We start from the raw sequence: 12,500 nt of genomic DNA, 5'->3' as shown, positions 1-12,500 counted from the left end.
TGCGGATGGTGTTTTGGATGGCTTCTCATTACACGTTAATCACCGTCTTTTCCATTTTCTGTTGAGATGCAAAACCCATTTTTCATCACCTGTAACAATGAACAGCAGAAATGACAGGTTCTTATTCCAGGTCAGAAGGCTATTGAAAATAGTTGGTTCTCAAGTGTAAGCTCATGTGGAACCAAAATTCTTTCTTTTCATGTTTCCCCAATTTGCTTGATATGCTCATTGATAGTTGAACATGAAATTAAATTTTTGCACCAAATAACTGGTGCTTTGATAAGGATGCAATACAACAATCTCATTCAAAAGCTTATCATTCAGAGTAGGTCATCTTCTAGAATGGGGCTTGTCGAATATGTCACAACCACTATCTTTAAACCTTTTAAATCACAGCTGACATGTATGAGCTTTCACTGCATCTAGATACACTTCACAAATGATTTTCATTGCTTTTGTAGCAGTACTTTTCTTTTGAAACTCATACAGTAAACAATGGCAAATATGCTGTATCATAAAGCTCTTATCCTCCATGGGGTTAATTACCAAAATAACTATGAATGACACACTGCTGAATCAAAGAGATTATATATATTTCTAGACAGTTCTTGTCTGTTCAACCTTGGTGATGTGATTGGTTGATTCATATTTCATAGTGGTGAAAAAATGCAATTACTTTCCAAAAACCCTAATATATATATATATATATATATATATATACATATATATAATCAAAATAAGCAACAAGGATATCCAGAGGTAATGCAGTACGATCGTTTCATGCAACTCCATTTAATTGAAGAATTAAATTAATTGTTCAATTAAATGGAGTCACATGAAACGATCATACCACATTACTTCTGGATATCCTTGTTGCTTATTTTGATTATAATCACCCCATTTTGAATTATATGGATAATACCATACTAAATTCTGGTGCCTTTAACTTAAGTACCATATTCATCTGAATCTATATATATATATAAATATGTCTGTATGTATGTATTATCATCAACATCATCATCATTGTCATCATTGTTTAACGTCTGTCTTCCATGCATGCATAGATGGGTTGGATGGTTGATAGGAGCCGGTGAGGTAGAAGACTACCCCAGAATACTGTGTCAGTTTTGGCAGGGTTTTTATGCCTGGATGCCCTTCCTAACACCAACCATTCTGCAGAGTGGCCTCAGTGCATTTTACATGGTAATAGCAGAAGCGAGGTCATTTCTGGCATGATTTTTACTGCTGGATGCCCTTCCAAATGCCAACCACTTTACAGTGTGGACTGGATATTTTTTATGTGGCACCACCACTGGCAGGGTCACCAAGTAACTCACAAGGTTAAATAAATGAGAACTGTCTAGAAACACTTATCTCTTCTATCCAGTAGTGTTTCATTCATAGTCATTTTGGTAATTAACCCCATGGTTAAATTTTGAGATGGACAGGGACATTTGAAGAAGGGAACTTGTGTCAGTTTTCGAGATATTAACACTCAAGTTCAAAACTTAAGAGAGGTCAAGATTGCCAAGTTCTCTTCAAGGGTCAATAAAATATCATAGCAGTCTACAAAATGCTGATTTCTAACAGATACACTGCCATAAATTTCGTAATTGGTGGTATAACCAATCGTATCAATTCCAGCACTTTCAGGTACCTTATTAGTAAAACTGTAAGGACTGACCATTTTGATACCAAACCACCTGAGACTGTCCTTGGTTTCATGAGATAAAGTTCATGTGATCTTTATATCATAAAGATGCTTAGCAACATTTCATCTGAGTTCAAATTCCACTGAGGTCACCCTTTTGGGGGTCAATGAAATAAGTACCAGTGGAGCACTAGGGGTGACATAATTGATTATGCCCCTCCCCCAAAATTTCAGGGCTTATGCCTATAGTAGAAAGGACTATAATAATAATTATTATTATTGAGTGAGAGAGCAATACATGCTGAGGTATAATTATACGAAGCCCAATAGACCCATCATGATTCCCATCTGATAAGAGTACACCAGGCACATGTGTGCTCAACATGGGGATTTTATATCAAGATAAATAGTGCATGATCTTGCAGTTGGGGCTCAGTTAGAATTTTCTTCAGGTCGAGTAGCCCTTCTCACTCAAAAGGTTCCTGAATAAGGGTTGTTTAAGGATGTTAAACGAAACACCCATGTTTCCAGAGGTGAATAATTCAAACCCCAAAGAATCCCTCTCAACACATGGCTATGATGCTCCCCTATTATTATTATAATTATTATTATTATTATTATTATTATTATGATTATGATTATTACTATTGTCATCTCTGTCGTTCATCATCATCATCATACTTCACATCACCCCTTTTTATCAATGTCATAATCCTCATCTTGTCATTGTTGTTGTTGTTGTAATTATTATTATTATTATTATTATTATTATATTATTATTATTATTATTAGGCAATCTGGCAGAATCGTTAGCATACCAGGCAAAATGCTTAGTGACATTTCATCTGTCTTTACGTTCTGGGTTCAAATTTCACTGAGGTCAGCTTTGCCTTTCATCCTTTTGAGTGCAGAAGGTCAATGAATTAAGTACCAGTAAAACACTGGGGTCGATGTAAATCAACTAGTTGCCCTACCCCAAAATTTCAGGCCTTTAGTAGAAAGGATTATTATTATTATGATTAATGATATTATCATTATTATCATTTTATAATCATCATCATCATTGCTGTCATGATCAACATAAACATCTCCATCATTCTTATCATCATCTCATCACTATTATCATTATAGTTGATGATGATGTTGTTCTTGTTGTTGTTATTTATACATTTAACCACATATCATGCAGCTGCCTCAGTCGTTGTCGCTGTTGTTACTGCTGCTGTCTCTATTGGTGTAATTACCGCTGCTTTTATAGCTGCTGTAGTTCTTTATACTACAGTGGCTGTTGTTGTAGTTGGTGGTGGTGGTGGTGGTGACGACGACGATGATGATGATGGTGGTGGTGGTGGTGGTGGTGGTGGTGGGTGGTGGTGGTGGTGGTGGTGGTAATGGTGGTGGCGGCAGCGGTGATGATGACTTCCTATGTTGTTTTCTACGAAAGGGGTTTTTCGATAATGGATTGCTTTTTACACCAAACGCTGTTTTGCCTCCTGAGTGCATTTATTTGTCTTTTAATTAATCTACATCTGTAATTGAAAGTATTTGCCACCTGGCTGTGACCCTACAAACTCCTCTTGTAACAGGAGAGAGAAAAAGAGGAAGAGAAAGAAAGAAAGAGAGAGAGATGGGGTGGGAGATTGAGTCGGTGGAAGGAGGGGGACAGAGAGAAAGTAGGAAGTTTGTTGTTATTGTTGGTGTTGTCATTGATGTCCTTGCAATAGCTGCACTTTTTGTTGTTGTCGTCATGTTTTTTTTCCTTTTTTTTTACATTGCTTTTTGTACTTTTTTTGTACTTTTTGTTGCATTGGTAAAACAACATTATAGAGACATTTTTATGCTGGCATTGTCATCTTGTTATTCTCGATGTTCTTGCTATTAACTACTGCTACTGCTGCTACTACTACTACTACTACTACTACTACTACTACTACTACTACTACTACAACTACTACTACTACTATCTCCACTACCATCACTTCTACCACCACCACTTCTACTACTGTTACCACCACTACAACCACTACGACCACCACCACAACTAATACTACTACCACTACCATCACCACGACCACCACAACCACTACAACCACCACAGTAACAATAACGACAACTATTACCATTACTACCACTACTACTACTACTAGTGTAGTGGTATTTGTGGTTATACTGGAAGTAAGATGATTTTTGTTGTTGTTGTTGTTGCTGCGATCAAAGTAAATCTTTTGATTTTTAACTATTATTTTCTTTGCTTTGTATTTTTTTCATGTTCTTCTTGATTCTGCTATCATTCCCAATTGTTGTTATTGTTGTCTTACTTCTTTGCATTGCTGTTGTTGTTGTTGGTGGTGGTGGTGGTGGTGTTTTTGTTAAACCCAAGGTCAGCTTCCTGATAAAGCAGACTTTATGATCAAAGATATTTTAAGCATTGACCATCAATGATACAGAACCATTTTATCCTATATGTAGTGCCTGCATTTAAGATGGTAGATTCTGATCTGAGGGAGAAACGGCTGCTATTTCTAGCAAGGTGAACGATTACATAGAGGCTTCCTCCTTGATTCACTTTTGTTCTTGTTGTGGTTCCTAATGAAGACCTTGTGCCATAGTACAAGGGGATTCCAACCTGAGCAGGTATGTAAGCTTACAATCAATTATATTCCAGCCATGACCAAGCATCTTGATGTGTGTGTTGGACTATCTTCTATCTTTTACTTGTTTCAGTCATTAGACTGTGGCCATGCTGGGACACTGCCATGAAGAATCTTAGGCAACTGAATCAACCCCAGTACATTTTTTTAAAGCCTGATATGCTTTCTATTGATCTCTTAAGCCAAACTGCTAAGTTACAGGAATGTAAACATACCAACACTGGCTGTCAAGCAATAGGGGAAGAACAAACACAGATACTAAGATACACATTGATATAAACATTGATATATATATATATATATATATATTGACAGAAATGGCAAGACAACAAAAGAATGAAAGAGACCTCGATATTATGTAAATAGAGGAATTTATCTGTAAATATAATATGATAATTATTCGGTAGCCATGATAAAACTCTGAGTTTCAGATGTCAGGGTGGAAACCCATGCTGCTATCACTTCAGTTATCGGGCCCAAAAAGTGCTATGAAAATGACCGTTAAAACTGCCCCGACATCCAAAACTCAGAGTTTTATCATGGCTACCCAATAATTGTCACATATTATATTTACAGATATATATATATATATACATATATAGGTGAGAATGTTGGTGTGTGAAAGCATGTGGTTGGATGTATAAAAAATAGAAAAGAGTGAAAAAACTACAGAAAGGTTGTTTTATAAGGTTAAAGAATATATTTAAGTCAATATGTTAGAAAAATGCTATAAAATCTTGTGTATAGTAACATAGTTTTTGGAGAAATAACCAGTTTTGTATATACTCGAGAAATTTGAAAAGTATACACGAAACCAGTTATTTCTCCAAAAACTATGTTACAATACACAAAATTTTATAACATTTTTCTAACATAACGACTTAAATATATTCTTTAACCTTATAAAACAAGCCTTCTGTAGTTTTTACACTCTTTTCTATTTTTTCGTCATTATCATCATCGTTTAGCGTCCGCTTTCCATGCTAGCATGGGTTGGACAGTTTGACCGGGGATCTGGGAAGCCAGAAGGCTGCACCAGGCTCAAATCTGATTTGGCAGTGTTTCTGCAGCTGGATGCCCTTCCTAATGCCAACCACTCCGTGAGTGTAGTGGGTGCTTTTTAAGTGCCACCGGCACAGGTGCCAGGTGAGGCTGGCAACAGCCACGATCGGATTGGTGCTTTTTACATGCCACCGGCACGGAAGCCAGTCGAGGCGGCGCTGGCATCGTATATTTTCACTTACTCGCCTACAATCCATGTATAGCGTTGGAGTTTTTGCAGTAGTATCTGAATGCCTCAGCATTTTCAAGCATGTTGGAATTAGGTCATTTTTTTTCACCCTTGATCCCTTAATATAGCTATATACATATATATATAATTATCAATTTAATGTATAAATTACCTACAAATTTTTATCGCATCCTGACAACCTAATAAAAATCATTAATGTGATTTTGTTCTTATATTCTAGTATGAATTTATATATATATATATATTTTATATATATATATATATTCATGCATGGCTCAATGGTTAGAGCATTGAGCTTACGACCATGGGGTTGTTACTTCGAATCCCAGACCAGGCTGTGTGTTGTGTTCTTGAGCAAGACACTTTATTTCACGTTGCTCCAGTTTATGCAGCTGTAGAAATGAGTTGTGATGTCACAGGTGCCAAGCTGTATCGGCCTTTGCCTTTCCCTTGGATAACACTAGTGGCATAGAGAGGGGAGACCGGTAGGCATGGGTGACTACTGGTTTTCCATCAACAACCTTGCCCAGACTTGTGCCTTGGAGGGTAACTTTCTAGGTGCAATCCCATGGTCAGTCATGACCGAAGGGAGTCTCAGTATATATACAACAGTTTTTTTTCAATTTTCATCTACCAAATCCACTCACAAGACTTTGATCAGCCCAGTGCAAGGCACTTGCCCAAAGTACCACACAGTGGGACTGAACTTGGAACCATCTGGTTGGGAAGCAAGCTTCTTACCACACAGACAATATGTCACTTTTTTAAGATTGTGGAATATGATTTATGGGAATTTGTCTGTAGTTTCCAGCAGTTTGAAATGCTTTACTCAGGCAGTTCTTTGGCAAACTAAACACTTTATAAACAACGCATGTATCCCACAATGCAATGTTTAAGTCTGATCTTCATCTGGAAACAATCTATGCTGTTCATTGATGCTATTATGCTGACTGTTATGCTAACCATTAAGTGTGATGTAAGAGATGTCTTAGATTGGCGAGGAATTCCTGAGATGCTAAGTTTGAAACTTTGATGCAGTTCAGGTATCAAGCAACTGACTTTCTCGAATAGGCACAAATGTAGATGTACATGGTTCTGAGTTCAGTCCTACTGCATGGCACCTTGGGCAAGTGTCTTCTACTATACCCTCAAGCAGACCAAATCCTTGTGAGTGGATGTGGTAGACAGAAACTGAAATGAAGATCATCATCTGTGTGTGTTGTGTGTGTGTGTGTTGTGTGTGTGTGTGTGTGTGTGTGTGTGTGTGTGTGTGTGTGTGCACATGCCTTTGGTTTCTGTTTGTTGTCCAACACTGCTTGACAACCAGAGTTGATGTATTTACATTCTTGCAACATAGCATATGGCAAAATGGCTGATAGAATAAGTATCGGTATTCTTTAAAATGGTTAGTACTGGGGTTGAATCATTTGACTAAAATTCTTCAAGGCAGTGCCCCAGCCTGGCCAGAGTCTAATGACTGAAACAATTAAAAGAAAGATAAAAGGAAAACTAGCACAGAATTTTCTTTGTTGATCCTACTAAAATCATAAATGTAGTACCAACAACCGGTATTTTTTAAAATGGTTAGTACTAGGGTTGAATCATTTGACTAAAATTCTTCAAGGCAGTGCCCCAGCCTGGCCAGAGTCTAATGACTGAAACAAGTAAAAGAAAGATAAAAGGAAAACTAGCACAGAATTTTCTTTGGTGATCCTACTAAAATCATAAATGTAGTACCAACAAATTTTGGTCAGAGTTAAATGGCCTATGGAGAGAAGGAAACTTACCAGCTAAAAATTATTTTTTTATGCAAAAGAGAAAGCAAATAACTCACAGTTAAAGATGAATTAGGACCATTTTGAATTTTTAAACGGTATTTTTTATCATAGAATGAAGGCTGGTTTTAAGTGGATTGATATCAAAAGGGGTATAAAAAATCTGAGAGAGCATCACTATGCAGTAAACTTACAAAAGGGAGATTAGTTCAAAATATTCTCTTTTACTCTTTTCCTTGTTTCAGTCATATGAATGTGGCCATGCTGGAGCACCACCTTTAGTCGAGCAAATCGACCTCAGGACTTATTCTTTGTAAGCCGAGCACTTATTCTATCAGTCTCTTTTAATGAACTGCTAGGTTACGGGGACGTAACCACACCAGCATCGGTTGGGGGGAAGGGGCAAACACAGACACACAAACATATACATATATACACACACATACATACATATATACGATGGGCTTCTTTCAGTTTCCATCTACCAAATCCACTTACAAAGCTTTGGTTAGCCCGAGGCTATAGTAGAAGACACTTGCCCAAGGTGCCACGCAGTGGGACTGAACCTGGAACCATGTGGTTGATAAGCAAGCTACTTACCACACAGCCACTCCTACAGCTTGCATATCCACATATTTACAAGTCCGTTCTGCAGGCAGAGAGGTTTGCAAAGATGTAGAGCTAAATTATAATTGTAAGACAGTCACAAAAACCAGAAAAATTTGTTGGAGGACTGTGTGATATTAGTCGATTTATTCACGCCAGTTTCTGATTTGTGCTTAAAAAGCTACAAAGGATCTTCTATCAAGTTGCTCATTTTGCTAGAAAGATCAGCTACATGCTGTTCACATCCCACCCTATCACCTATCCAACTTAATCCAGAATGGACATATATGATAATGCCATCTCAGATACACAGTGCTAAGGTAATTATTTGATCCTAAATCTGTTCATTCAGATCTTGACTGGAGCTAAGCAACAACAATGATGATGACGATGAGGATGACAAGGACGAAGATGAGGATGATGAGGATGGGGACAAGGATGACAACAAGGATGACGGCGATGACAAAGACAACAATGACGACAGTTCTCTTGAAACTGAATCTATTAAAAAAAATTTTATCATGATCTTTCATCCTTTACTTGTTTCAGTTATTTAACCATGGCCATGCTGGGGTACCTCATGGAAGGATTTTAGCTGAGCAAATTGACCTCAAGACTTATTCTTTTTTAGCCTAGTACTTATCATATACATATTATATATCACACCAATTTTACTGTTCACCATCTCACTTCAAGGAGAAATAATGAAATAGATATATGTATCTATGTGCATATGAATATGTGTGTATATATAAATATGTCTATGTGCGTGTGAGTATATGTGTATGTGTATGTGTGCATATGAAGATCATTTATATTTTGGTTGTAGTGCCATGGAACTACATGTTTTTGTAATACAAAGAAGCAGCCAAGTCATGGATATATAATGCACACACGTATGAGTGTTGTGGTGATGATGATGATAATGATGAACATGATCATGGTGACTACAACAATAAAATGCATGGCTAATTATGTATAAATAGATGCAGACACACATGGATAGCTGCACATCTTCATTAACCATCTAGGTTTTAATTTAAACAGCAATGGATAGCTCACATATTCCAATCGTAAACTAGTGCTCGCTAGTGGTATATATTTAAATATATATATATATATATGCATGTACATACATTTATATATATATGTATATATGTAAATGCATGTATATACATTTATATATGTGTGTGTATATATATATATATATAATATATATATATATATATTATATATATATATATGTGTGTGTGTGTGGTGTGTGTGTGTGTGTGTGTGTGTGTGTGTGTGTGTGTGTGTATGCGCGTGTGTGTGTATGTGTGTGTACAGATGCACCATGTACACCCACAAGCACACACACATACGCACACATATATACATAAGTTCATGACAGGAGAGAAGAAAACAGAAAGAGGATAACAAAAACTTTGAAACTTGTTTCATGATTTGCTCTGACAGAGACAGACAATTCAATAAAATTTTCCCTCCAAAATGTATGTATATACATATGTATATATGTATATATATATGATTGTATATATGTATATATAGCTATGTGTATAAATATATATATATATGAATATATACACATATATTCATATACATACATTGATACTTCAAAAACATTTAAATAAATAAACTTTTTGAAAAAAATTAAAATATAAATTGAATTAAATAAAAGACCAAGTATTTATTTCCTCATTTTAATTTTTTTTTTTCCGTTACCTCTTATCACTAACATTAACACTAACAGCATGCCTTTAAATGATGTCATGGGTGTTATTAAAGACTCATTGTCATGTGAGCAATCTTGAGATAAACATATCCGTCACACCATGGTGATATCTCTGTGTGATAAATAGAGAACAAAATGATAAGAACAATAATAAGAACAATGAAAATAGTTAATATATACTTTTTATTTCCGTTTATTTTACTTTGGTATTTAATTTGTAATTGGTCATGTATGTGTATCCAAATGAATTGGACACAAAACATGATTGATACCTTTCTATGGTTATTGTTGCTGTTGTTTTTGTTGCTGCTGCTGCTACTGTTGTTGTTGTTTGGTTGCAGTATATCCCATCCTTCCTTGATCCAGCTAGTGAACCTATGATCAAAAGCCATCCCAAGCGTGACCGTGCCACCTAGTTTGTTTGTAGGTTAGATGTATTGTGTAGCTTTAGCAGACACCACACCATTGCTAGTATTCAGACCAGATCTTTGGTTCGATGATACCATCGTCCCTCTCTGCCACCTGTAGAGAGTTACTGGCACTGTCTTCCCTCTTGCCCAAAAGACAGAAAGAAAATAAAATGAAATCAAGGACCACATCATCATCGTTTTAACATCCACTTTTCCAAGCCTGCATGGGTCAGAAAGAATCTGCTGAAGGAGATTTTCTATAGCAAGATGCCCATCTTTTGCCAACCCTCACATATTTCTAAATAAGGTATATTTCTCCATAACCAGACATGTTTCCAAAGAAGATTTGAAACAAACAACACCACTTGCATGGTGGTGACACTTGTTTAGAGCTATCACATAATGTCAAAGCAAGGACATGCACACATATAAAAAAAAGAAGTAGAGTTACCTTCTTGAGACAAGTGCTGAGTACCTGGTTTCCATGTTGTATAAATTCCGCACTTGGACGGAATGCCATTCCACTGCATATCATGATCCACTGAGTTGATCACTGTTGTTATTCGATGTTTAAAGTCATCGAGGCTAGTGGGTAGTGGTGGAACATAAACACGATCTTTTGCATGTACCCACAAGAAAAGAATTACACGCATGGTCAGGTTTGGGGATCTCACAAGCCAAGCAGATATGCCTCTGGGAGGAATTCTCTTATCACATTGATGTTGTCCATGCTGCAGATGGTGACCACATTGAACACTTGTAAGACAGGGAATAAAAGTTGATTGTGAGTAAATACTTGTGATTTGCTTTTCCTTATTAAAATATTACGTAATGAAGTCGGTTCATTCTTTTATATATATATATATATATATATATATATATATATCTGTAAATATAATATGTGACAATTATTCGGTAGCCATGATAAACCTCTGAGTTTTGGATGTCGGGGCGGAAACCCACACTGCCATCTCTGCAGTTATCTGACTATCAAAAGAAAAAGTGGACCATTTTTTCGATGGCTGGATAAGTGAAGAGATGGCGGCATGGGTTTCTGACCCGGCATCCAAAACTCGGAGTTTTATCATGGCTATCGAATAATTGTCACATATTATATTTACTGATAAATTCCTCTGTTTACATAATATCGAGGTCTCTTTCATTCTTTTGTTGTCTTACCATTTCTATCAATATATATATATATATATATATATATTCACACACACATATATATTTATACATATATAATGGTAGCATTTTTGTTACGAAAACAAAGGGGTGTGGGTTCGAGTCCCATGTGTACAGGAAAACTTATTTTTTAAAGGTGGTGCTGCAGTTAAATGACTGAAATGAGTAAAAGAATAAAAGAATATATATATATATATATGTGTGTTGTTTGTGTGTGTATATCTTTGTGTCTGTCCCACCACAACCACCACTTGACATCTAGAGATGGTGTTTAAGGTTTGGAAAAAGAGACCAGTAGAATAAGTACTAGGCTTATAAAAAAAAATATATATATATAAGTACTGCTGCTGGTTTGTTTGATTGAAATTCTTCAATGTCATGCCCCAACATAGTCGCAGTCTAATAGATGAAACAAGTAAAAGTAAAAGAAATATGAATAAATGAGCATCACATTTGCCAGATTAACCTGAATGCAAAAGGGTTAATAAAATTATTTTAGCAAGGGAGCTTTTGTGTGATATGTTTACCTGATAGAAAAAACAGCAAAATCCCTCCTGACATCATATACTTACTGTTTTCAGAGGACATATTCAATAATGTGACCCTGGATGTATTTCCTGGCAAAAGAAAATCAAAAAAAGAAACAGAAGAGAGAAACTCAGGTTAGTCATGGCTTGATTGTCTTTGATTACAAATTATTTTAGTCAAGGCTGACCCAGGGTTAAATGGTAGCAATAACAGCAACAACAACAACAACAATTGATTCAGTTACTTCATATGATGATAGAATGTTTGCTCAAATAGATTCAATCACCTGTTTGATCTCTTAGTTAGGCACCAACACTTTCATCCCTGCCTTCGTTACAACTAGCACTACTTCCACAGTCACCGGGACCATACACACTCCAAGCACCATCAACACCACTGCTACCACTACTACCATCACCATCATTGTGACATCACAATACCACCATCACCACCTCCACCGTCAATACCACCAGTGTGAATACCACCATTGCCAACACTTCCCCATCATCAACGCTTTCACCACTACAACTGTGACAACTATCACCCCTACCACCATTACCATTACCATCAACACCACCAATACCACCACCACAACACCACCATCAACACCACCACCGACACCACCATCACCATCACCATCAGTACCACTAGCATCATTGCTATATCCACACAGTTTCACTAGTCAAGAAATTAGAGGAATC

At 36.5% G+C, this 12,500-nt stretch overlaps 1 long non-coding RNA gene across 1 annotated transcript; it reads right to left on the bottom strand.

Annotated features, from left to right (window-relative positions):
- Nucleotides 1-9,714: 9,714 nt before the first annotated feature.
- LOC118762783 lies at nucleotides 9,715-11,890 on the bottom strand. The gene is made up of 3 exons (XR_004998533.1): nucleotides 11,844-11,890; nucleotides 10,535-10,814; nucleotides 9,715-9,785 (listed from the first exon to the last, which is right to left on the bottom strand). It is a non-coding gene; the product is annotated as an uncharacterized LOC118762783 (long non-coding RNA).
- Between the last annotated feature and the right edge of the window lie 610 nt (nucleotides 11,891-12,500).

The sequence above is a fragment of the Octopus sinensis genome, linkage group LG3 (assembly GCF_006345805.1).
Source record: "Octopus sinensis linkage group LG3, ASM634580v1, whole genome shotgun sequence".
In the NCBI taxonomy this organism is placed as follows: domain Eukaryota; kingdom Metazoa; phylum Mollusca; class Cephalopoda; order Octopoda; family Octopodidae; genus Octopus; species Octopus sinensis.
This window is presented reverse-complemented; position numbering and strand designations above follow the sequence as displayed.